This window comes from Apium graveolens, chromosome 5 (genome assembly GCF_009905375.1).
Source record: "Apium graveolens cultivar Ventura chromosome 5, ASM990537v1, whole genome shotgun sequence".
Taxonomy (NCBI): Eukaryota; Viridiplantae; Streptophyta; class Magnoliopsida; order Apiales; family Apiaceae; genus Apium; species Apium graveolens.
This window is the reverse complement of record NC_133651.1, coordinates 59,729,188-59,755,051: the sequence shown is the minus strand read 5'-3', so window position 1 is coordinate 59,755,051 and position 25,864 is coordinate 59,729,188. Positions and strand designations below refer to the sequence as shown.

Here is a 25,864-nt window from a genome sequence, read left to right as displayed (position 1 = left end):
ATATTGGCCTGTTATGACCACGAATCTGGTCCACATTTAAAAATAATCCAATTCTATAATAATAACATGATAAATAATGTAATTCAATAAACTAAATCATAAACAACATTTATCTTGAAACATAAGGTGATTCACAATACCACGAAGATATAACAAGGTAAACAAGAAGATTGACTTTCAATTCAGGGAAAGAATCAAAGTGTAGAAGACCAAGGGTGCAAAGGTTACAAGGAATGGTCTCTTGTTATTCAAGGCATAAAGGTTCGTCTATTAAGAAATCTCATATCAAGGATCAGAATGTGGTAGATATGTATTTGTGGAGTAGTATTAGATATGTGTGGTTTGTATCGAAGAATTCAACAATCAATGGTTTACAAGAAATCAGGCTTGCGGCTCAAGATCAATAAGAATCAGGGTTTAGGGTTAAGTACTTGAAAGTACTTGCAATATAGAATAAGAACTAATGGGAATAACTGCAACATAATGAAAAGAGTTCAAAAGTATTCGTAATTATACTACAAGAAAGTTTAGGGACACTTGTCTTATCAATTCGCTTTCACTTTACTAACACTTGTCAATTGGTTCCCACTCACTAACCACTTGCTTTCCTTTTCTACATCTCACTTCCTCTGTTAGACATCACATATACTTATCAACACTACTTCTCATCTCATTCTATTCGATACAAGCTTCTATCTACCCTTCGTTTCACCCAAATCCGACGTACGGATTAAAAGTTAGAGCAAAAATAGTCAAACAATGCACACACAATCCGTTTATACAGCAATCAAGTCACATAGGGCACATAGCACATAAGATATTTGATCGAAATAATTTTTCAAAGAAGATTCGGGATCAAAATGATCTTCCAGGTATTTAATACGAATTTTTGGAATTAAAATTGGACTTCGAATAATTTTATAATTAAATAATAGGATTCGAACACCCGAATCTGACTTTAAAATAATTTTATAATAATTATCGAGCCTTGAAAATAAATTTAAATAATATTTTAAAGCTCGAAACTATTTTTCGGGATTTTTAAATCATAAACAAATAATTAAATCCAATTAAATAATCAATTAAAATTAATTAATAATTAAATTAATTAATCAATTAATATTTAAATTAATTGACTAATTAAATAATTAATTATCAACTAAAATTAATTAATTAAATAATTAAGATTTATTTTGTAATTAAAAATAATTTTCAGAAAAGAAATAATAAATTTTTAAAGTTTTAAAATAATAAAAATCAATTTCTGAAAATTTTATAAAAAGAAAATATAATTTTTGAAAATAAACAAAACAGAAATCCTGTTTTTATAAACTTCTGAAAGTACAGGGACTGGAATGAAAATATTGTAAAACTCAGGGGACCTATTTGCAATTTGTCCCAGTCCCCGTCACCGGTCGCCGCCGATCGCCGCTTTTCCGGTGACACAAAACCGGCCCAGAAACATCCCAAAACATTAGTATTCACACTACTTTGCTCCAGGAACATAATTATGCAAACAACATCACCAGAAAAACAACGAATCAACCGGAAAAATGACTGGAAAAACTCGCCGCCGGTTGGGTCGAATTTTCCGAGCAAAGCCTTCCAGGAATCGTCTGTTAAAATCAGTGGTACCACTTGATTCATTTTTCGATGATCTACAATTTGGTACAATCAATTTCAAAGAATAATCCCAAACAAAGAAATACCCAAATTTCAATTAAGAACATTCAAAGCTATAAACCCTAGTTCTTCAATTCGAGAATCAAACAATAATTTGAACATATTACTGAACTCGGTTTTTGACATATAATATACCAAAATGACCAGGAAGAAAAGATCTACATGATTATGCCATCAAATCATATCAAAAAAATCAAGAACAAAAATTTATATTTTAAATCATAGATAATTCGAAATAAAATAATTAAATCTGAGAATTACCTTAATTTCTGCACTTGAATAGATGGTGGATTCAGAAAGAGGTTTTCGAGAGTTTCGTTTTGTTATATTGCATGCCCAAATCGGAGTTCGATAACACCTTCGTTTGTGTGATTGATTTTCAAGAACGCAGTATTTTATTAGGGTTTTTTCTGGTTTTCAATGGTTTGTACTGTCTGATTATGATTTTACGCGTGAAAATGAAATAAGAAAAGGCTATTTATATTTACGGAATATTAGTACGTTCTGAATTGTGTTGGATCGATAAATCTGTTGCTTTGCCGCTAAGTAACTATAAATACGATTATTTTGGATAAACATTATCTTATTTTGGATAAGCATTATCCTGTTTTGGATAAGCACTATCCTGTTTCAGATAAGCATTATCATGTTTTGGATAATTATCAAAACTGGGCTTTTATAAAACGATTTGTACGAAGATAATGTTATCCAAAATGGTTAGCGTATCGAAAATATTGCGCCGGGCCGTGCACGGGTCAAACCGTAATCCGGATCGAAAACGTCAAAACATGGAAAATGTCCGGAATTACCAGATTAGGTTATGAAGGAGTTTTCGGAAGAGTTTCGGGTTGTAAAAATATAAAAATGGTTGAGGTTGGACGATTCCCGGTTTTATAAAATAATTTTGTAATTATTCAGAAGATAGTTAATAAATTCATAAATTAATATAAAATCATATAATACTCCAAAAATTACCAGAAAAATACCTTAATTCTCTATATTTTATTTTGGACATAATAAAATTAACATACCTAGACTTTACCACCTATGAACATTCACATAACAACACCAATCATCAGATAATTCACCAAAAATCACATAAAATCGTATAAAAATTATTTAATGATAAAAATAATTACACGTCATATCCCAGATATTACAACCTCCCCCTTCAAAGGATTCTGTCCTCAGAATCTCCTAAGTAAATAACTGAGGGTACTTTTCTCGCATATCACTTTCCAACTCCCAAGTTGATTCTTCAACCTTTGGGTTTTTCCACAATACTCTTACTAAATTCACAACTTTATTTCTCAATACCTTCTCTCTCTTTTCTAGAATCTCTATTGGATTCCCTACATACGATAAATCTGCATGAAGTTCTATCGACTCATACTCAATTACATGCCTAGAGTCTGGATTATACTTTTTAAGCATCGATACGTGAAAAACATTATGAATATGCTCCATGTGCGGGGGTAACGCCAATTCATATGCTACCTTGCCGCCACGTTTCAAAACTTCAAAAGGTCCAACATATCTAGGACTCAACTTCCCTTTCTTTCCGAATCTCGATAATCCTTTCCACGGTGACACTTTCAGTAAGACTAGGTTTCCTTCTTCGAATTCCATATCCTTTCTGGATTGGTCTGTATATTTCCTTTGAAGATATTGTGTTGCAATTAGCCTTCTCTAAATAACCTCAACAACTTCCTTGGTCTGCTATACCAACTCGGGTCCAAGTATTTTATGTTCTCCGACTTCGTCCCAATATATTGGTGATCGACATTTGCGTCCATAAAGAGCTTCATAGGGAGGCATTCCGATACTGGCATGATAACTGTTATTGTAAGCAAACTCCACTAAGGGAAAATGCTCATCCCAATTTCCTTTGAAATTAATGGCGCACACACGTAACATGTCTTCGATTGTTTAGATTGTTTTCTCGCTTTGGTCGTCCGTCTACGGATGATAAGTCGTGCTCATATTTAACTTAGTTCCCCAACATTCTTGGAAACTTCTTCAAAATCTTAAATTGAATCATGGATCTCGATCCGACACAATAGACACAGGGACTCCACGGCGCATTACTATTTCCTTCAAATACATGTGAACCAACTTATCTAGTGAAATCTTTCATTGATGGGCAAGAAATGCACTGATTTGGTTAGTCCGTCCACTATAACCCAAATAGCGTCATGGTTCGTTTTTGTCCTTGGTAAGCCAACTATAAAATCCATAGAAATATGCTCCCACTTCCACTCTAGAATCTCTAGTGGCTGTAATAATCCAGTTGGTCTCTGGTGCTTCGCCTTAACTCTCTGACACGTGTAGCATTTGTTAACCCATTCCGCAATTTCTCTCTTCATGTCTGGCCACCAATAATTCTCTTTTAAATCTTTGTACATCTTGGTACTCCCCAGATGAATGGAATACCTTGAATTGTGAGGTTTTTGTAGAATTTCATTCTTCAATTCTGCCACTGGTGGAATCCAAATTCTGGATGAAAATCTGAGAATACATTGATCGTCCTTCTGAGTGCATAACTCCTCTCCAACCAACCGATTGATATCCTAATCCATTATTTCCTCTTGGCACTTTCTTATCTTCTCTAACAATTCTGGTTGAAAAGTTGTACTATACATCTTTGCTTCATCAGGTTTGCAAATTCTGACTTCCAAGTCCAATTTTTGAAATTCCTTATATAATTCTTCAGGTATAGTCAACATGTTCAGTCTTTCTTTTCTGCTTAATGAATCTGCCACCATATTTGCTTTTCCTGGATGATAGCTAATCGTGCAATCATAGTCTTTGATCAACTCCAACCATCTCCTCTGTCTCATGTTAATCTCCTTTTGCGTGAATATGTACTTCAAACTCTTATGATCTATATAAATCTCACATCTTTCTCCGTATAAATAGTGTCTCCAAATCCTCAAGGAAAATACTATCACTGCTAGCTCTAAGTCATGAGTATGATACTTCTGCTCATGGGGTTTCAGTTGTCTAGACGTATACGTAATGACTTTATCATGCTACATCAAAATACAACCTAATCCCTTTTGAGAAGTGTTAGGCCTTAATGATACTATAGAAGGGGGTTGAATATAGTATCTACAATCAATTCGATTATAAACACAAGTCTGTAACAGAAAACAAGTTTATTCAATATATCAAACTGTGTTACAATAGGTTTAATTTACTCTCTCAGTGATGTATGATTTCACTAAGATCTGCTAGGGTTACAATGAATAATATTCTCATGAATGATAACACATATAGTGTAAACCATAATCTGTATTTATATACTACACAATTATAAGATATCTCCTAATTGATATGATAATAATTCCGTTTCCTAGAATACATCAATCAGAGATTATCTACTGCAGTCCTATAGCTATCCAATTCTTCATGCATATCTTTACTTGTTTAATACAGATCCTCTCCTGTAAATCAGCTGCTTTCCTTATCTGAAGTTTACCCGCACTTAAGTCCTGATATAAGTTCTGACACCTTAAGTTCTGATAACTTCATATCTTCAGCAAGTTCTAATTTCTAGTTAAGTTCTGGTACTAAGTTCTGAAACTAAACAAATCAGATTAGACATGACATCACAAATATATCTAACAATCTCCCCCAACTTGTAAATTATGAAAAATATACAAGTTAATAGATTTGATGATGTCAAAAACATTTAAGTTCAAATGCAATGATATATTATTTTAAACAACTAAATACAACTTATAGTACATGTAGCTTTACCAATATCGCTGGATCAATCTGAATCCATAGTGATTCCTTGTAAAGTCTGTTATCGGCTTCTCCTAAGCATTTCTCAGAACTTCAACTAACTGTGCTTTGACTTGCATCAGTTCTTCATCTTCATTATCACCAATCTGATAAATGGCTGCTCTGAGTGCAGAAATTGATGTTCTTTCAAGCCCATCTCCAAGTCTGATAAATCTGGGATGTGAAGAGTCTTCATTGTAGCATAGACACTTTCCCTTCAGAATTACTTCAATCTTGGCAGACTTCTTCTTCATGGAAACTTCCCTTCCATCGTCTTTAGTAATTTTTGGAATGTATTCAGAAGCTTTTGCACCAGAAATTATGAGAAGATCTCTTATAGCCTTCAAAATGTAATCTGACCATATTCTTGTAACATCAGATTTTACTTCTAGAATGTAGTGAATTTGTTGAAGCTCTTTGACAGACTTCTTTAGCACATCAGAATCTGCTAGTCTGTAAGTCCTGCCATCATTGAGAAACATGATCAATTTTTCTTTATCTTTTGATTCATCATGAGTATCCATAACAATTTGAGTAGACAGCACTTTGTCAAGGTGCTTTTGTTTGATTTCTTCATATGGTTTGTCTGCCAAAATGAAACGATCTTTGAGAGTAACTTCTACTCCTACTTGTCTATTTTCTTTGTCAGAACCTAACCCAGACTTGTCTTTAGCTTGTTTAGGTCTAACCCCAAAAGATACAAGCTGATTCAGCATTAGATTGGTCTTAGGTTCCACTGGAGTAGCTTTGTTCCATATTTCTGATCAAGTGTTAAGCTGTCTATGTCAACTTGAGTAGTGTCAGAGGTTGATATCTTGATGAATTGGTCAGGATTTGCAGTTTCATCTGTAGCTTGTTGTTCTGATATATCTTCACTCTGAACAACTTGAGCTATGTCAGAGGTTGTCTTAGATTCTTCTGTCATCCTCTTTCTCTTCAGAGTTTCAACTGTTTCATCTTCAGCAGCAGTATCATTAAAGACTTAAACCATCTTGCACACAGGATCCATCAGAATTTGAGGAATCTTCATCTTCTGTTTCTTAACTGTCTCCCCAACTTTTCCTTTTTCCTTGTATTTGGGATCAGTAGTAGTTTGAGATCTAGTCCTTGATCTAGGAATCTCTATGGCAGATCTTTCTCTTATTACTATACCTTTCTCCTTAGGTTTGGGAGGCTTCTTTGCATTAGAAGCTTTAGACTGTAGTTTTGACTTTTCAACATTAAATCTTGCTTCTTCTTCTCTAAGTTCCTCTAAATCCACCCCTGGATTATCCATAAGGAAAAGTCTCTTTGCAAGTTCCTCATCTAAGGCTTGAATCTTAGGATCCTTGTAAAAGAAGGTTGCCTTCTTTCCCCTGAACTTTAAGGTTTGCATGAATTTCTTCGAGTCTTGACTTCCACCTTGAATGAGAGCATCAGACTTTGTCATCAGAATTTGATTATCAGAACTTGAGCTTCAATTTCAGAACTTGTGAGCAGGAAAGTTTGATCTATAGCTGAAGTCTTCTTTCCTTCCTTATCACTCCTCTGAATAGTAGATTTATCAGAAATCTTACTATTAGGTACTTTCTGAATAGGAATTCTGCTAACTTGCTTTCCTTGACTTTGACCTTTTCCCTTGCTAGGGTTTCCCTGGTCATCTTCAGAATCATCCTTTTTCTTCAGTGCCTTGCTAATTGAACATTTGGACTTAACGACATTCTCCCCCTTTTTGGCATCATCTGTCATGAGTAGAGAAAGAAGGAGTTCTACTGAAGATTGAATCTCATTTAATTGAGTCTATTGAGCAGCTTGATTTTGTAATACCTCATCCAGTTGGGCCTGCTGCTTTGCTTGATTTTGCTCAATAGCATCCACTTTTTCTTGAATTGGTCTAATAAACCTCTTCTTGTCTAGTTTGTGCATCATGTCTAGCTAACAAATGATTATGACTTTTTTTATCTCACCTAATTATTTTTCTGTGAAATATAACTGTTACAGTACATACTAAAAATAAGTGAAGTAAATAAATAATTCCACGCAAGCATCAGGATTTGCATTAGAACTTGACTATTATCAGAATTTAACGGTCATCAGAACATGGCTTCCGTACTCAAAAAGTGAATGAATGTTTCTGTGTTTCTTCACACAAATACTGACTGGTTTCTTCAGAGTTTAATCATCATAACATAATCAGAACTTGTCCTCAGAATTTATGCAAATAATACTTAACTGTTTATCAGAAACAACTTAATCACGACAATAATTTTCATCATTCATATGGAGTGATAGTGTGTGTATGTGCAAATGATCAGATAAAGATTAAAGTCTGATAAACTTCAGTATATCTTAGAAATAAGGTATAACTAAGCAAAGTTCTTAAAATCTGTCTTGAATTATGAAGTCTACTGTAGAATAAAGTTATGCAAGAATCCACCTCAACTATTTGTGCTTATTTATGCATCTTTTGAAATTCTTTTGACAAGGGCTTCTCAATGTAAATGAGTTACAACTGCCATCATAATTAATGATGTTATCAGAATATTTCTCCTGTAATTAGTGAATATGAAAAGTCACCAAGAAAAATTAATTTGCTTTTCTAATGCATATTACTTAATACCAGCAATGCACTTAGATCTTCCCTTTCACATATTTACCCTAGATCTCAAAGGAGTACCTTATTGCAATTTTTTTTATTTTCTTCAGATAAGTGAGGCTTATCAAGCATGTAGTTCATCCTTAAGATTTACTGACATCAGAATTTGACAGATAAGAAGCAATAATCTAGTTTGTGACTTAGTAATAAGATACAGGAAGTAAATTTGATTAAGATCAAAATCAGAATTTGCTTGTGTTAGTGATTTCCACATAAATAACTAATTCAGACATGGGATAGATAGTTTGTTAAAGACTATTAAGTCAACATCTAACAAAATAATCCTCATTGGATTGAATAGTCACAGAACATTCAAAACACTTTCAGAGTTTACAGAATCACATCAGATAATAAGTAGTGTTTAATATGTTACAATTTAAGCACAGATTACATTGAGATAGGAAAATCTGTAAACACTGATCATAAAGTCTGATGTATGAGAACAAAAATTAAACAGATTTTGAGAAAGAACCTGAAACCATTCCAAGTTCATTTACCAGTCTTGTAAAAGTAGCTTCACATATGGTTTTGTGAAGATATCTGCTAGTTGTTGATCTTTTGGAACAAAATGCAATTCCACTGTACCTTCCATCACATGTTCCCTTATGAAATGGTACCTAATGATGATGTGCTTTGTCATTGAGTGTTGAACTAGATTTCTTGTCATAGCAATAGCACTTTGATTATCACAGTGAATGGGTATTTTAGAAAATTCTAACCCATAGTCCAGTAACTGATTCTTCATCCACAGAATCTGTGCACAACAGCTTCCTGCAGCAATATATTCTGCTTCTGCAGTTGATGTGGAAATTGATTTCTGTTTCTTGCTAAACCAAGAAACCAATCTGCCTCCAAGAAATTGGCAGCTTCCACTAGTGTTTTTCCTGTCTATTTTGCATCCTGCAAAATCTGCATCTGAGTAACCTATTAGCTTAAAATATGATTCCCTAGGATACCACAATCCTAGATCAGCTTTACCCTTGAGGTACTTGAAAATTCTTTTCACAGCTATTAGATGAGGTTCTCTTGGATCAGCCTGAAATCTTGCAAAAAGACAGGTATCATACATGATATTTGGTCTACTTGCAGTTAAATAGAGTAAAGAGCCAATCATACCTCTATAGTTAGTAATATCTACTGATGCTCAAGTATCTTTATCTAACTTGGTGGCAGTGGCTATGGGAGTTGATGCAGTAGAACTGTCTTGCATTCCAAATTTCTTGAGTACATTTCTGGTGTACTTGGATTGATTTATGAAAGTACCTTCTTCAGTTTGCTTGACTTAAAGTCCCAGAAAATAGCTAAGTTCTCCCATCATACTCATTTGATATCTTGACTGCATTAGCTTTGAAAACTTTTCACAGAGTTTGGCATTTGTAGAACCAAAAATGATATCATCAACATAAATTTGGACTAAAAGTAAGTCCTTGCCATGGTTGATATAGAAAAGAGTTTTATCAATTGTTCCTCTGGTAAATCCACTTTCCAGAAGAAATTGTGCCAGAGTTTCATACCATGCTCTTGGAGCTTGCTTTAGGCCTAGAGTGCTTTATAAAGTCTATAGACATGATTAGGAAATTTTGGATCTACAAATCCTGGAGTTTGTTCAACATATACCTCTTCCTCTAATTCTCCATTGAGAAATGCATTCTTTACATTCATTTGAAAGACTTTAAACCTCTTGTGAGCAGCATAAGCCAAAAAGATTCTTATGGCTTCCAATCTAGCAACTGGAGCATATGTTTCATCATAATCAATACCCTCCAGTTGAGAGTAACCTTTAGCAACAGCCTTGCTTTGTTTTTTGTAATTATGCCATCACTGGCAGTTTTGTTTCTGAACACCCATTTTGTGCCAACAATGGATCAGTTCCTTGTTCTTGGCACTAGGGTCCAGACTTTATTTCTTTCTAATTCATTTAACTCTTCTTGCATTAATTGCACCCAATCAGCATCTTGAAGAGCTTCTTCTACTTTCTTTGGTTCAGTCTGAGATAGAATGGAATGATAGAGACACTCATTTGTTGTTGTTGTTCTAGTTCTGACACCTGCTTCAGGATCTTCAATTATTAAGTAAGGTGTGTGTGATTTAGTCCACTTCCTTACAGATGGAAGTTGATCTCTAGAACTGGATCCTTTCCCATGATCCATGTTGTCTCCATCAACATTTTCTGATGCTCCCCCCTGAAGTTATGCTCTCTGAGATTTCAGAATTTGAGTTGGATCCTTCAGGAATTGAAGAATTAGAGTTTCCAGAATTGTCAGAATTTGGCTCATCAGAACTTGAAGAGCCAGTGACTGGTTCTGATGCTTCTTGAGAGTCTTGAGATGCGGTATGATCATCAGCTTGCTCCCCTTGAGCAGGTGCATTTTCCTTTGGAACAGTTACCACAGTTTCAATTACATCAGAATTTAATCCATCAGAACTTACAGGATCAGGATTTAGGTCATCAGAATTTATAGAATCAGAATTTACATCTTCATTTTCAAATCTCAGCTGATCATGATCATTGAAATCTTCAAGTCCAGTAATCTTCATATCATCAAAAAATACATTGATAGATTCCATGACAACCATTGTTCTTAAATTGTAGACTCTGAAGGCTTTTGTGGAAAGTGGATATCCAACAAAAATTCCTTCATCAGCATTTAGATCAAATTTTGACAGTTGTTTAGGATGAGTCTTAAGAACAAAATACTTGCACCCAGATACATGAAAGTATTTCAGATTTGGCTTCTTTTTCTTCACCATCTCATATGGTGTTTTTTCATGCTTGTTTATGTGTGTAGCATTCTATATAAAACAAGCAGTCTGCACAGTTTCAGCCCAAAAATAGGTTGGTAACTTTGCTTCATCAAGCATAGTTCGTGCAGCTTCAATAAGAGTCCTGTTCTTTCTTTCCATAACTCCATTTTGCTGTGGAGTTCCAGGTGCAGAAAATTCCAGCTTTATTCCTTGCTCTTTGCAGAACTTTTCCATGATTGAACTCTTGAACTCAGTACCATTATCACTTCTTATTATTTTAACAGAATCTTTGACTAACTTATCCAGCTGTCTGACATGATCAGTTAGAGTAGATGCAGTTTCATTCTTCTTGTGCAAGAAATATACCCAAGTGTATCTTGTGAACTCATCCACTATAACCATAGCATATTTCTTCTTTGCAATAGACATGACATTGACTGGACCAAATAGATCAACATGCACTAAGTGATAAGGCTCAAGAATTGAGGATTCAGTTTTGCTCTTAAATGAAGGTTTTCTTTGTTTTTCCATTTGACATGAGTCACAAAGACCATCAGGAGCAAATATTGGTTTTGGCAGTCCTCACACAAGATCTTTCTTTACTAGCTCATTTATGTTGTTGAAATTTAAATAAGAGAGTCTCTTGTGTCAATTCTAGCTTTCTTCAATTGATGCTCTGCTTAACAGACAGATTGCAGAACCATCAGAATTTGTTAAAAGTCTAGCTTCATATATGTTACCATGTCTGTAACCTTTCAGAACCATTTTGCTTGTAGAATTACTTACAACTGCACAGTGTTCTTAAAAGAAATCCACATGATAACCTCTGTCACAGATTTGACTCACACTTAGCAAATTATGTTTAAGTCCTGAGACAAGTGCTACTGTTTCAATTATGACATTCCCAAGATTGATATTTTCATATCCCAGAGTCTTTCCCATGTTGCCATCACCATAAGAAACTCATGGGCCAGCTTTCTCCACAAAGTCTGATAGTAGGGCTTTATTTCCAGTCATATGTCATGAACATCCACTGTCTAGAACCAAGATGTTTTTCCTGTTGCCCTACAATCACAAATACTACTATTAATTAGTTTAAGGACCCAGACTTGCTTGGATCCTTTGGTCTTATTAAGTATGTTAGTATTCGCAGCGGATTTAGTTTCAGAGTTTATGCTAACATGCTTTTTATCAGACTTTATATCAGACTTTACATCAGAATTTACACTAGAAGGAATTACACTAACTTTCTTTAAAGAGGGTTTTATTTCATAATAATCATAGTACAAACTATGATATTCCTTACAAGTATAAATAGAATGCCATAAACTACCACAATGAAAACAAGGATTTTGTGGTTTAAACCTAACAGACTGACTCTTAACTCCTGATCTAGGAGGTAAAGAGTTTATATCTTTATTTTTCCGGCAAAAAGAAGCAAGATGGTTAGAGTTTCCACAATTATAGCATTTCTTTCTAGGAGCATTAGGAACATGCATATAATTATTACTTTTATTCACACCTTCCCTTCCATTCCTATTTTTCCTAGCTTCCTTTACCTTGTTCACATTTTTAATCTCTTTTAGCTTATACTTAAGCTGCTTCTTTGTCATTAAGCCAATGTTTACCAAAGCTAGTTTATCCTGTTTTAATTTGTCAGAAGTTGACTTTTCTTTGATTTCCATTTTAGAGTCTTTTATCTCTTCAGAATCAGACACAACAGTTTTTGCAACAAATTTAACAGGATTTACCTTTGGCTTTTTAGTCTGTTTGATAGCAATTGGCGTAATTGAAAAAGTCCCTTTCTCACTTTTACCATCTTTATAACCTAACCCCTCTTTCCAGTTTCCACTATTAAAAATATTCTGAGTTGTTTTGCCTGAGTTATTCCAAGTCCTGATGATTTCTCTTTCTTTTTCTAATTCAGTTTTTAGATAATCATTATGTTTAAGCAATTCATTCTTAACATATACATCATTATCTCTCTCTGTCTGAATAGTGTTCATCTTGACTAACTCTTCTTCTAGATAGCTATTTCTGTTTTTGTACTTTAGATTTTCAGATCTTAACCTTTCATTCTCTAAAGTCTGATCTCTATAGCTAATATAAATGTTTTTCAGAAATAATCTCAACTCAGTAATATCTTCTGTATCAAAAGCAAGAATTGATAGAGGCACCTTCAGTTCAGCAGCATCAGAACTGCTATCAGCATTTGCCATTAAGGCATAGTTCACCTCTTCTTCAGATTCTGAAGTGTCTGCCCAGTTTTTGCTTCTTTGTGATAAGTGCCTGGCCTTTATCACCTTTTCCTTTCTTGCAATCAGGAGAGATGTGGCCTCTTTCACCACAATTGTAGCATTTGACATTTGAGTTGTCTTCTCTGTCAGACTTTCCTCCTTTGCCTTCAGTCTTTCTGAACCCTTTCTTGTCAGAACTTTCACCTTTCCTAGAAAACTTCTTACCCTTTCTGAATTTCTTGTAGGCTATCTTTGTGATACCCTTCACCATAAGAGCACACAGTTGCATCATCTCTGCATCAACATCCACTTCAGATAAATTTTCAGGTTCTAAATCATCATCATCAGAATCTGATGACTATGAATCAGACTGTATAATGAGAACCTTTCTTTTTGCCTTCCTAGAGGCAATTGGCTTTTATTCAGTCTTTAAAGCAACTGTCTTAGACTTCCCTCCATGCCCCTTCTTTCTTTGTTCCATCTTAAGTTCAGGAGTCTTGAGCATCCCATAGATTTTATCAAGAGACATATCAGCAAGTTCATTGTTGTCTCTTATTTTAGTAGCTTTCAAATCCCACTTTTCAAGAAGAGCTAGTAGGAATTTCAGATTTGAATCTTCTGGATCATATTCCTTATCCACTAGTGACAGATCATTTAATAGCTTTGTGAATCTGTCATATGTATCAGTTAGTGACTCATCAGATTTTGAGTCAAAGTGCTCATACTCCTGTGTGAGTATTGCCTTCCTGTTCTTTTTGATGGCATTGGTTCCTTGACATCTCGCTCCCAATGCATCCCAGATTTCTATTGCAGTCTTGCATCCAATCACCCTGTTTGACATGACATTGTCAAGTGCACTATGAAGCAAGTGTCTTACTTTTGCATCCTTGCCTAGGGAAGAGATGTGTTCAGTGGTGAGTTCTCTCTTTTCTTTGGGAATCATCTTTTGTGGCTCATTCCCAACTGTGACAGAAAGATTTATGGGCTTGTGTGGACCATCATAAATTATGTCTTAATATTCTGGATCTGTAGCTTCCAGAAACATGGCCATCTTCACACTCCATACAGGGTACTCAGACACCCTGAGCATAGGAACCCTGATGGTTTCATATCTACTGGTGGTTTGAATGGGTTGAACCTTTGCAGGTTCTTGAGGGTCTTGTGTTTTTGATTGATCAGACATGATTGATTGTTTGTTTGGATCTTAACTATTTGTAAGCTTAACAGATTGGCACTGTTACCACTTATTACTATAGAAGGGGGTTGAATATAGTATCTACAATCAATTCGATTATAAACACAAGTATGTAACAGAAAACAAGTTTATTTAATATATCAAACTGTGTTGCAGTAGGTTTAATCTACTCTCTCAGTGATGTATGATATCACTAAGAGCTGTTAGGGTTACAATGAATAATATTCTCGTAAATGATAACACATATAGTGTAAACCCTAATTTGTGTTTATATACTACACAGTTACAAGATATCTCCTAATTGATATGATAATAATTCTATTTCGTAGAATACATCAATCAGAGATTATCTACTGCAGTCCTATAGCTGTCCAGTTCTTCATGCATATCTTTACTTGTTTAATCTAGATCCTCTCCTGTAAATCAGCTGCTTTCCTTATCTGAAGTGTACCCGCACATAAGTCCTGATATAAGTTCTGACACCTTAAGTTATGATAACTTCCTGTCTTCAACAAGTTCTGATTTCCAGTTAAGTTCTGATACCAAGTTCTGAAACTAAACAAATCAGATTAGACATGACATCATAAATATATCTAACAAGAAGCATCACTATAGATTACGAAATTCCCTTGATCACCTGGAAGTGACAAAACAGGTGTCGTGATCAATATTTTCTTTAATTCCTGGAAACTTTCTTCACACTTATTGTTTCATATAAACTTCTCATTTTTCCTGGTATGCTTCGTTAAAGGTGTCGTAATCTTCGAGAAATCTTGAACAAATCATCGATAATATCTTGCCATTCCTAAGAAACTTCTCACCTTTGTTGGTGTTTTTGGCCTTTCCTAATTCAGAACAGCTTCAATCTTCGCTGGATCCACTTCAATCCCTTCATGACTTACCATGTGTCCTAATAATTGAACTTCTTGTAACCAAAATTCACACTTCGAAAACTTTGCATATAACTTCTTCCTTCTCAAAATTTCCAAAGTTGTCCTTAGATGCTCCGCGTGATCTTCCGTTGACTTTGAGTAAATCAAGATATCATCAATAAAAACAATGACAAACTTGTCCAGATATTCCTTGAAAATTCTGTTCATCAAGTCCATAAATGTATCTGGGGCATTGGTCAATCCAAAAGACATCACTAAGAATTTATAATGACCGTACCTTGTTCTAAAAGTTATCTTTGGTATATCTTCAGGTTTGATCTTCAATTGGTGATATCCAGATCTCAAATCAATCTTAGAGAAGTACTTGGCTCATTTCAGCTGATCAAACAAGTCATCGATTCGAGGTAATGGATACTTGTTCTTGATCGTAAGCTTATTGAGTTCTCGATAGTCGATGCATAATCTCATGCTTCCGTCTTTCTTCTTAACAAATAGTACCGGTGCACCCCATGGGGATACACTGGGTCTAATCACTCCTTTCTCCAACAATTCTTGCAATTGCTTTGCCAATTCCTTCATTTCAACTGGTGCCATTTTATATGGTGCCTTAGATACTGGTTCCGTTCCAGGTGCCAAGTCGATTGCAAATTCAATTTCTCTATCTGGAGGAAGTCCTGGTAATTCGTCTAGAAATACGTCTGGAAATTCATTTACCACTGGAATGTCTTCTAGTTTTGCTGGCTCCTGACTTTTATCTATCACATAAGCAATGAAATGCTCGCATCCTTGTTATAGTAACTTCCTAGCTTGGATCATCGTCAAGAACTTCTTCGCTTGTCTCTGGCCTCTAAATGTCACCACTTTCTCATCTGGCGTCTTCAATATTACTTTCTTATTATGACAGTCTATCTGAGCATCGTGCTTAGATAGCCAATCCATTCCTAAAATAACGTCAAACTCTTCTAACTTAAATGGTATCAAGTCAGCATCAAGCTTATGGCCGGTATTCTCAATCTCACAGTTCTTACACACTTGGGTAACAGATACACACTCCTGATTTGCTAATTCTACCATCATAATCTCACTTAACAATTCAACCGGACAATTCAACTTATCAACAAAACCTTGAGAAATAAATGATCGAGTTGCTCCCAAATCTACTAGCACTTTAGCACATAAGGAGTTCACAGTAAGCGTACCCGCCACAACATCAGTATCCATGATAACATCCTTCACAGACATGTCATAAACTCTAGCTCTAGGAGGTTCATTCACTGTTGGAGTAGCTCCCATGATACGCAATGTGTTGTTAACTGGAATTGGTGCCTTGTAATCCCTTGCGATATGTCCTGGCTTCCCGCACTTGAAACAAGTAAATCCAATTGCTAGAACCTTGCCTGCCTGATTCTTGGTAGACTAGTCCTTGTTGATTGGCTCTCTGGCTCTCTGATTATGACACTCCCTTAAATAGTTCCCCTTCTGGTTGTATCTGTAGCAGACCACACTCAACTTGTTACAAACTCCACCATGTTTCTTTCCACAGACTTGACAATCTGGTATAGCTGGCCTCTGCTGGGTTGGCTGGTTCCCAATGGTTGCCTGTATCCTGTTTGTTAAAATTTCTTCCAGGCTGGAACTTGCCCTTCCTTTGATTAAAATTTGGAAACTTCCCTGCTTGGGACTGTCCTTCACTTCCCTTAAACTTCCTCTTCTTACCTTCCTTCTCCTTCGGAGATATTTCACTCTCCGTCTCCACAATCATAGCCTTCTGCACAACTACCGTATACGTATTTAACTCAAATATAGCCACCTTCCGTTGGATCCATGGCTTGAGTCCTTACTGAAACCTCTTAGCTCTCTTCCTATCAGTGTCCACATATGATGGCACAAACCTAGACAACCCCTCAAAATTACTTTCATAATCCGCCACTGACATATTCCCCTACTTTAGCTCCAGAAATTTCAACTTCATTTGATCCTGAACAAACTGGGGAAAATATTTCTCTAAAAATAGCTCCTTAAATCTACCCCACGTAACATCATCTATACCTTCCAACATCTTAACAGTTTCCCACCAGTAGGTGGCTTCATTCTTCAAGTAGTAACTTGCAACCTAAGTCTTCTGCTCCTCTCTCACTTTAACTAAGGCAAACGCCTTCTCAATTTCCTTCAACCAGACTCTTGCCTCAATAGGATCTACAGAACCCTTAAACTCTGGTGGATTCACCGCCTGGAAGGTCTTAAAGGTTACCTAAGGGTTGGTCTGACTCTGCTATTGTTGAGTCAGGTGAACTATTTATTGAGCCAAGATCTAAAGAATCTGGGCTACAGTTTGGTCTATGGGACCTGGGTTGGCATTCTGGTTATTGCTGTCTTGGGTGTTGTTGTTGTTGTTGGTTTCTTCATTCTGGTTGGTGGAACGGGTATTTCTTCTGGTAGACATTTTCTGTAAAGAATCAGACAATTTATTTAGCCTTTAAAACAAAATCCTTTTTTATAAAAAGATTTTGTAAAACAGAAATATCTCTTTTGAAAACATTTTCAATAGTTGAACTAAGTAAATTGAATGCTTCTTTACAGAATGTAAACAATTAAGGGGAATAGGGTACATGTTATCACAAGAGTTTCATAACTGGTGCAGTAAGATAAAACAGGTATGGTAAAGTAAATGACAATGCTGGAAAGGAAATGTACTGATATATATCAAAGTTTGGTGGTACAAGCGCAAAACATTTTATTAAAAGCAAAGGTACAACATGCCTATTCCTTATTCAGCAGGTCTAGTTTATTCGCACTCCTACCAAAAGTCCTTAATACACACTATACACTATTATACATATATCACTTATTATATCATTCATGTTGTTTAGCGTTATGGAAACTCTGATCCACCAAGTCTTTCAAAATCCACCAATGCTTCTCTAGCCCACCCCATAAGCACATCTTGGGCTGCATACTCACAAGTAGCTCCATGAAGTCTAGCCTCAAGTATTTTACGGGTCACCTGAATCTCATTCCGAAGCTCCTTTACTTTCCTGTCAACATCTATAGTCCTTATATGTTGTAACTCCTACATCTGGGCCAACAAGGCCTCTCGTTCTGATAGAATAGCCTCATACTTTTGATATGGGACATGGTATGGAATAAACTGAAAAGATACACCCGCCACTGAAAGTCTGGTAGAATCAGAATCAGCAGGTGGGGGTCCTCAAATTGGTGGTCTCACGCCATAAAGTGGAATGGTTCGTAACGGCGCAACCGTAACAACTAGTACTATAGCTGACACCGGTGGAAGAGCAGGGCGTGGATCAGCTAACGGTCCTCCAACTGAAGGTTCCGAGTGATCAGATGATATAGAAATAAAGGAATCTGCCTTCGCCGCTATCTGAAAATTACGCTTCTAGATAAGAATCTCGAATCTTTGCACGAAACATACTAAAACTTACTATTTAGCCACACTTAACCTCTCGACATTTTATTTTTCCATTTCTTAATTCTAATCTTAACCCTCTACCCATTCCCGATAATCTAGGCTTGTGGCAATGACTTTAAACCTTAGCTCTGATGCCAAACCAGTGACGCCCTCCAAACCCGGGTCAGAAGTTTGGGGTCCACAACACACACACACACCATATTTAAACCTTTTAATGAATATAATGATATATGCAATGACCCTACTTACCATAATCAAGGATCGCAACGGTTTAAAATATGTCCAAAAGCCACAATCTTATTTATTACAAACGCACCAAATCCCAAATTTATTTATCTTACATCTGAAGTCAAACTTTATTACAAATTTTCATCACACACTAACCCACACAACTTTCGCTTGCTTATTCCACTTCAACCTGTAAACCTAGCTGGTACACTCGACTGGGGATCCTCGCCATTACCACTTTCCTTCTTAACTGGAAAAGAACATAAACAGATTTGCAAGAGTGAGCTAACTAGCTCAGCAAGTCATAACGACAACATTGAGATTTAATTATGATCAATTAAAATGATTTAGGGAATCAAGTTTCCTGATAAGCAATGATTAGAATTGGATATTCACTTTTATTTTAAAAACAAAGGTTAGGTTGCTGATCAGTCAAGCACTAACCCCGAGCAAGGCTCCCGGCTTTGCTCTATATACTGGATCCAAGGCACACATTGGCCTATTATGACCACGAATCTGGTCCGACCACGAATCTGGTCCACATTTAAAAATAATCCAATTCTATAATAATAACATGATAAATAATGTAATTCAATAAACTAAATCATAAACAACATTTATCTTGAAGCATAAGGTGATTCACAATACCATGAAGGTGTAACAAGGTAAACAAGAAGATTGACTTTCAATTCAGGGAAAGAATCAGAGTGTAGAAGTCCAAGGGTGCAAAGGTTACAAGGAATGGTCTCCTATTATAAAAGGCATAAAGGTTCTTCTGTTAAGCAATCTCATATCAAGGATCAGTATGTGGTAGATATGTATTTGTGGAGTAGTATTAGATATGTATGGTTTGTATCCAAGAATTCAACAATCAATGGTTTACAAGAAACCATGCTTGCGGCTCAAGATCAATAAGAATTAGGATTTAGGGTTAAGTACTTCAAAGTACTTGCAATATAGAATAAGAACTACTGGGAATAACTACAACATAATGAAAAGAGTTCAAAAGTATTCGCAATTATACTACAAGAAAGTTCAGGGACACTTGCATTATCAATTCGCTTTCACTTTACTAACATTTGTCAATTGGTTCCCACTCACTAACCACTTGATTTCCTTTTCTACGTCTCTCTTCCTCTGTTAGACATCACATATACTTATCGACACTACCTCTCATCTCATTCTATTCGATACAAGCTTCTATATACCCTTCGTTTCTCCCAAATCCGATGTACGGATTAAAAGTTACAGCAAAAATAGTCAAACAATGCACAAACAATCCTTTTATACAGAACTCATGTCACATAGGGCATATAGCACGTAAGATATTAGATTGAAATAATTTTTCAAAGAAGATTCGAGGTCAAAATGATCTTCCAGGTATTTAATATAAATTTTTGAACATTTTTCGGAATTAAAATTGGACACCGAATCATTTTATAATTAAATAATAGGGTTCGAACATCCGAATCTGACTTTAAAATAATTTTATAATAATTATCGAGCCTTGAAAATAATTTTAAATAATATTTTAAAGCTCGAAACTATTTTTCGGGATATTTAAATAAAAAAAATATAAATCCAATTAAATAATCAATTAAAATTAACTAATAACTAATTAAATTAATTAATATTTAAATTGATTGACTAATTAAAATTATCAACTAAAATTAATTAAATAAATATTTAAGATTTATTTTGTAATTAAAAATAATTTTCAAAAAAGAAATAATAAATTTTTGAAGTTTTAAAATAATAAAAATCAATTTCTGAAATTTTTATAAAAAGAAAATATAATTTTTGAAAATAAACAAAACATAAATCCTGTTTTTATAAACTTCTGAAAGTACAGGGACTGGAATGAAAATATTGTAAAACTGAGGGGACTTATTTGCAATTTGTCCCCGTCCCTGTCACCGGTCGCGGCGATCCAGAGCTTTTTCGGTGACACAAAACCGGCCCAGAAACATCCCAAAACATTAGTATTCACTCTACTTTGCTCCAGGAACATAATTATGCAAACAAGATCACCATAAAAACAACGAATCGACCGGAAAAATGACTGAAAAAACTCACTGCCGGTTGGGTCGAATTTTCCGATCAAAGCCTTCCAGGAATCGTCTGTTAAAACCAGTGGTACCATTCAATTCTTCTTTCGACGATCTACAATTTGGTACAATCAATTTCAAAGAATAATCCCAAACAAAGAAATACCCAAATTTCAATTAAGAACATTCAAAGTTATAAACCCTAGTTCTTCAATTCGAGAATCAAACTTCAATTTGAACATGTTATTGAACTCGGTTTTTGACATATAATATACCAAAATGACCAGGAAGAAAAGATCTACATGATTAAGCCATCAAATCATATCAAAAACATCAAGAACAAAAATTTATATTTTAATTCACAGATAATTCAAAATAAAATAATTAAATCAGAAAAATACCTTTATTTCTGCACTGTAATAGATGGTGGATTCAGAAAGAGGATTTTGAGAGCTTCGTTTTGATATATTGCATGCCCAAATCGGAGTTCGATAACACCTTCGTTTATGCGATTGATTTTCAAGAACGCGGTATTTTATTAGGGTTTTCTCTGGTTTTCAGTGGTTTATACTGTCTGGATATGATTTTACGCGTGAAAATGAAATAATAAAAGGCTATTTATATTTACGAAATATTAGTACGTTCTGGATCGTGTTGGATCGATAAATATGTTGCTTTGCCGCTAAGTAACTATAAATACGATTGTTTTGGATAAACATTATCCTGTTTTGGATAAGCACTATCCTGTTTTGGATAAGCACTATCCTGTTTCGGATAAACATTATCCTATTTTGGATAACTAATCAAAACCGGGCTTTTATAAAACGATTTGTACGAAGATAATGTTATCGAAAAGGGTTAGCGTATCGAAAATATTACGCCGGGCCGCATTTGATCAATAAAAGGCAGAGGGAAGTGATCTTTCCTTTTGGCCTTGTTCAGCTTCCTGCAGTCCATACAAACTCTCCACCCTGTGACTATTCGAGTAGGAATGAGCTCATTCTTCTCATTAGCAACAACGGTGATTCCTCCTTTCTTTGGTACACACTAAACTGGACTCACCTAAGAACTGTCAGAAATAGGATAGATGATCCCTGCATCCAGCCATTTGAGAATTTCCTTCTTCACAACTTCTTTCAAGATTGGATTAAACCTTCTCTGTTGCTCAACAGTAGGCTTACTACATTCCTCAAGCAGAATTTTATGCATACAATAAGAAGGGTTGATTCCCTTAATATCTGCTATAATCCATCCAATTATTGATTTGAACTCTCTCAAAATTCTCAAAAGCTTTTCCTCATCACTACCTGAAAGGTCAGATGCAATAATAACAGGCAAAGTAGATGCATTACCTAAAAAAGCATACAATAAGTATTCAGGTAATGGCTTAAGCTCAAGTATGGAAGCTTCCTCAATAGATAGCTTGAGGAATTTTGGAAATTTGTTCAGCTCCTCCATTCCAAGAGATTCAAAAGGCATATCCATCTTCCTCTTCCAGGTAGAAGCATTCAAATATTGCAATTGCTCATCACCTTCATCATCTTCACTATCTGAATTCCCCAACAAGGCCTTTTCTAAGGCATCAGAGCTTAGCAATTGATCAAGTTCTGAAGTAACCACAGAATTAACCAACTCCACCTTTAAGCACTCTTCATTTTCCGTAGGGAATTTCATGGCATTAAACACATTAAAACTCACATCCTGATCCAGCACTCACATGGTGAGCGCACCCTTCTACACATCTATCAAGGTCCGTCCAGTAGCCAATAAAGGTCTTCCCAAGATTATGGGAATCTTCTTATCCTCCTCAAAATCAAGAATTACAAAATCAGTAGGAAAGATGAGTTTATCCACCTTGACCAAGACATCCTCCACAAGGCCACGTGGGTAAGTAATAGAACGATCGGCTAACTACAAGGTCATATAAGTCGGCTTTGGATCAGGTAAGTCCAACTTCTTGAAGATTGACAAGGGCATCAGATTAATGCTAGCCCCCAAGTCACATAAGCATTTGTCAAATGAAACTTTTCCAATAGTACAAGGAATAGTGAAGCTTCCAGGATCTTTAAGCTTCGGAGGCAACTTCTGTTGCAGCACAGGACTGCATTCCTCCGTGAGAGCAACAGTCTCTAAGTCATCAAGCTTCACTTTATGAGAGAGAATACCTTTCATAAACTTTGCATAACTAGGCCTCTGTTCAAGAGCTTTAGCGAAAAGTATGTTGATATGAAGTTTCTTGAACACCTCTAGAAACTTCTCAAACTGCTTATCCAGCTTTTTCTTCTACAACCTCTTGGGAAAAGGAGGTGGAGGATAGATCTGTTTCTCCCCTGTATTACCCTCAGGAGGAGTGTGTTATACAGTAGTCTTCCTTGGTTCCACTTCTGCTTCCTTCTGCACTTCTTCTTCAGCCACATCTTCTTCATCCGAAACTCGAGATTGTTCGGTATTCGCAACCTTCCCAGACCTCAATGTAATTGCCTTTACCTACTCCTTAGCTTCCCTCTTTCCTGGTACTTCAGTGTCACTAGGGAGGGTTGATGGAAACCGCTTGGCTCTTGCACATGGGCCTCAACTCCTCCAATTCAGATTTTTTGTTAGACTGTTGTAGCTGGAATTGTTGTCTTGGTGCATATTGCGGCTGTTAAAAACCCAGAGGGTTATAGTGCTTTGCTGGATATTGCTGATAAGGCTACTGATCCGCATTCTAAGTTTTGCTCCAGCTAAAGTTAGGATGATTGCGGTTGTTAGGATGATAGGTGGCTGGCACAGGTTGCTGTGACCTCTGAAAGTTGCTCACGAACTGAGCTGATTCGCTAGAAATAGCACACTGCTCCGTCTCATGTGCACCATCACAAAGCTCACAGACAGTAGTGATCTGATTAACTCCATAATTAGTCAAAGAATCTACCTTCATCATCAAAGCCTTAAGCTGAGCAGCTATAGCAGTAGCTGCATCCAACTCCAGAATTCCTGCTACCTTACCTGAGTTAGTCTCCGGGAAGGATTCTGGTATTCATTCACATCCATCAGTTCGATCAATTCATAAGCTTCAACGTAGCTTTTAGCCCACAAGGCTCCTCCTGATGCTGCATTAAGCATGGGTCTAGAAGTAGCACCCAATCCATTATAGAAGCAGTTAGCGATCATCCAGTCAGGCATCCCATGGTGAGGACACTTCCTTAGTATCACCTTATAACGATCCCAAGCCTCACACAGAGATTCTCCAGATTGTTGAGCAAATTGAGTAAGTGTGTTTCTGATTGCCGCAGTCTTCTCCATAGGAAAGAATTTAGTTAAGAACTTTTGAGCAAGATCCTCCCATTTGATGATAGACCCTGGTGGTAGAGAATGTAACTAGCACTTAGCTTTATCTCGCAGAGAGAATGGGAAAAGCCTCAACTTAATAGCATCTTCAGAAACTCCATTGAATTTGAAAGTGTCACAGATCTCGATGAAATCTCTGATGTGCATATTGGGGTCTTCTGTCGGAGAACCCCCAAACTGAACTGAGTTCTGTATCATCTGAATCGTGCTTGACTTGATCTCAAAGGTATTAGTCGAGATGGCTGGTCAAATAATGCTAGACTGAATATCATTGATCTTTGGTTGAGAGTAGTCCATCAAAGCCTTTGGATTCGCTTCTGGTTCTCCCATTATAACAAGTGCTTCTTTTTCTTTCTCAACTACGATCTCTTCTTCAACTTTCTCTCTAACTATTACAACTTCTTCCTCAACTTGATCTAGAGTTCTCTTACGACTCCGAGAACGCGTATGCATACACGCTCGCTAGAGTACCTGAAACAAGTCAAGGAAATAATTAACAATGTCTGAGTCACTGAACTTTAACGAACACTGATGACAAACACATAAACTAAAATTTAACACCGAGTCCCCGGCAGCAGTGCCAAAAACTTGTTAGTCGCTAAGCACGCACTAAAATTCACACAAGTATACATGATCACAAGTAATATAGAATAATTTCTAGTTCATTCCTATAGGGACATGTTTTATAACGCCCCCAAATCCGGGGTCAGAGGATTTGGTCGTCACTATGAAACCTCAATTTAAATTAACCTGTTTAATCGATAAATAAATGACAGCGAAAGATATTTATCATAATTGACCCCAAACTAATCCAAGATCTTTTAAGGTTACAGTTCTAGAAACAAGAATCCCAAATTCCAAAATAATTTTTCACTTTCTCTTTAAAACTCTTTTCAACAATTTCCAAACTCAAAGCTAAACCCCCTAGTATAACTTCGAAAAGAAGTATACTAGGCCCAACTATAAAATAACACAATTATAATATAATATAATATAAACAATTTTACATAATAAAACTTACTCTAGTTCGGAAACCCTGGACCAACCATCTTTCAAAAGCTTCTTCCTTGCTTCCTCGAATTACGCAGCTAAACAATGCAAGCTAATCCTCACTGGAGGTTAAATTTAAAAACAGGCAAGTATGAGCGAAAGAAATGCTCAGCAAGTTAATTATAACATATATAGGGTCGTTTTGATATAAAACCGACATCTGCTTCAGCGCAGAACATTAAAGAAAAAATCATAATTGCTGAATCATAAAATTTTAGTTGAGGAATCCCAGAATTGATTCCTTAATTGTATTCCAAACCATTTTGATATTTTTGAGCCAAATGCTTCACCAATATTTTGAATTTTGACGAGAATAAAACTCGTAAAACAGAGTTTACGAAAATATCGTAAACAATAATAACAAGAAACAATGATTATGGATTGAATCATAAACTTTAGTCAAAACCGAACTCTTGATATTAATACTTATTTTGTTGTCATATCAAATTAGATATCAATACGAACTGTGATGCTCACAACATTCCATATTGAAGTCAACATCAATCATCTATACTAATACCACCTTTGATATTTAACAACAAACTAAGTATCCACATGAATCATAATCTGAATCAAAACCACATTTTATTTTTAATCCAAA

The 25,864-nt window shown here is 35.7% G+C and overlaps 1 non-coding gene across 1 annotated transcript; it reads left to right on the top strand.

The window, feature by feature from the left end:
- Positions 1-24,046: 24,046 nt before the first annotated feature.
- Positions 24,047-24,153, top strand: LOC141663408 (small nucleolar RNA R71). The gene has a single exon (XR_012551480.1). It is a non-coding gene; the product is annotated as a small nucleolar RNA R71 (small nucleolar RNA).
- The last annotated feature ends 1,711 nt before the right edge of the window (positions 24,154-25,864 follow it).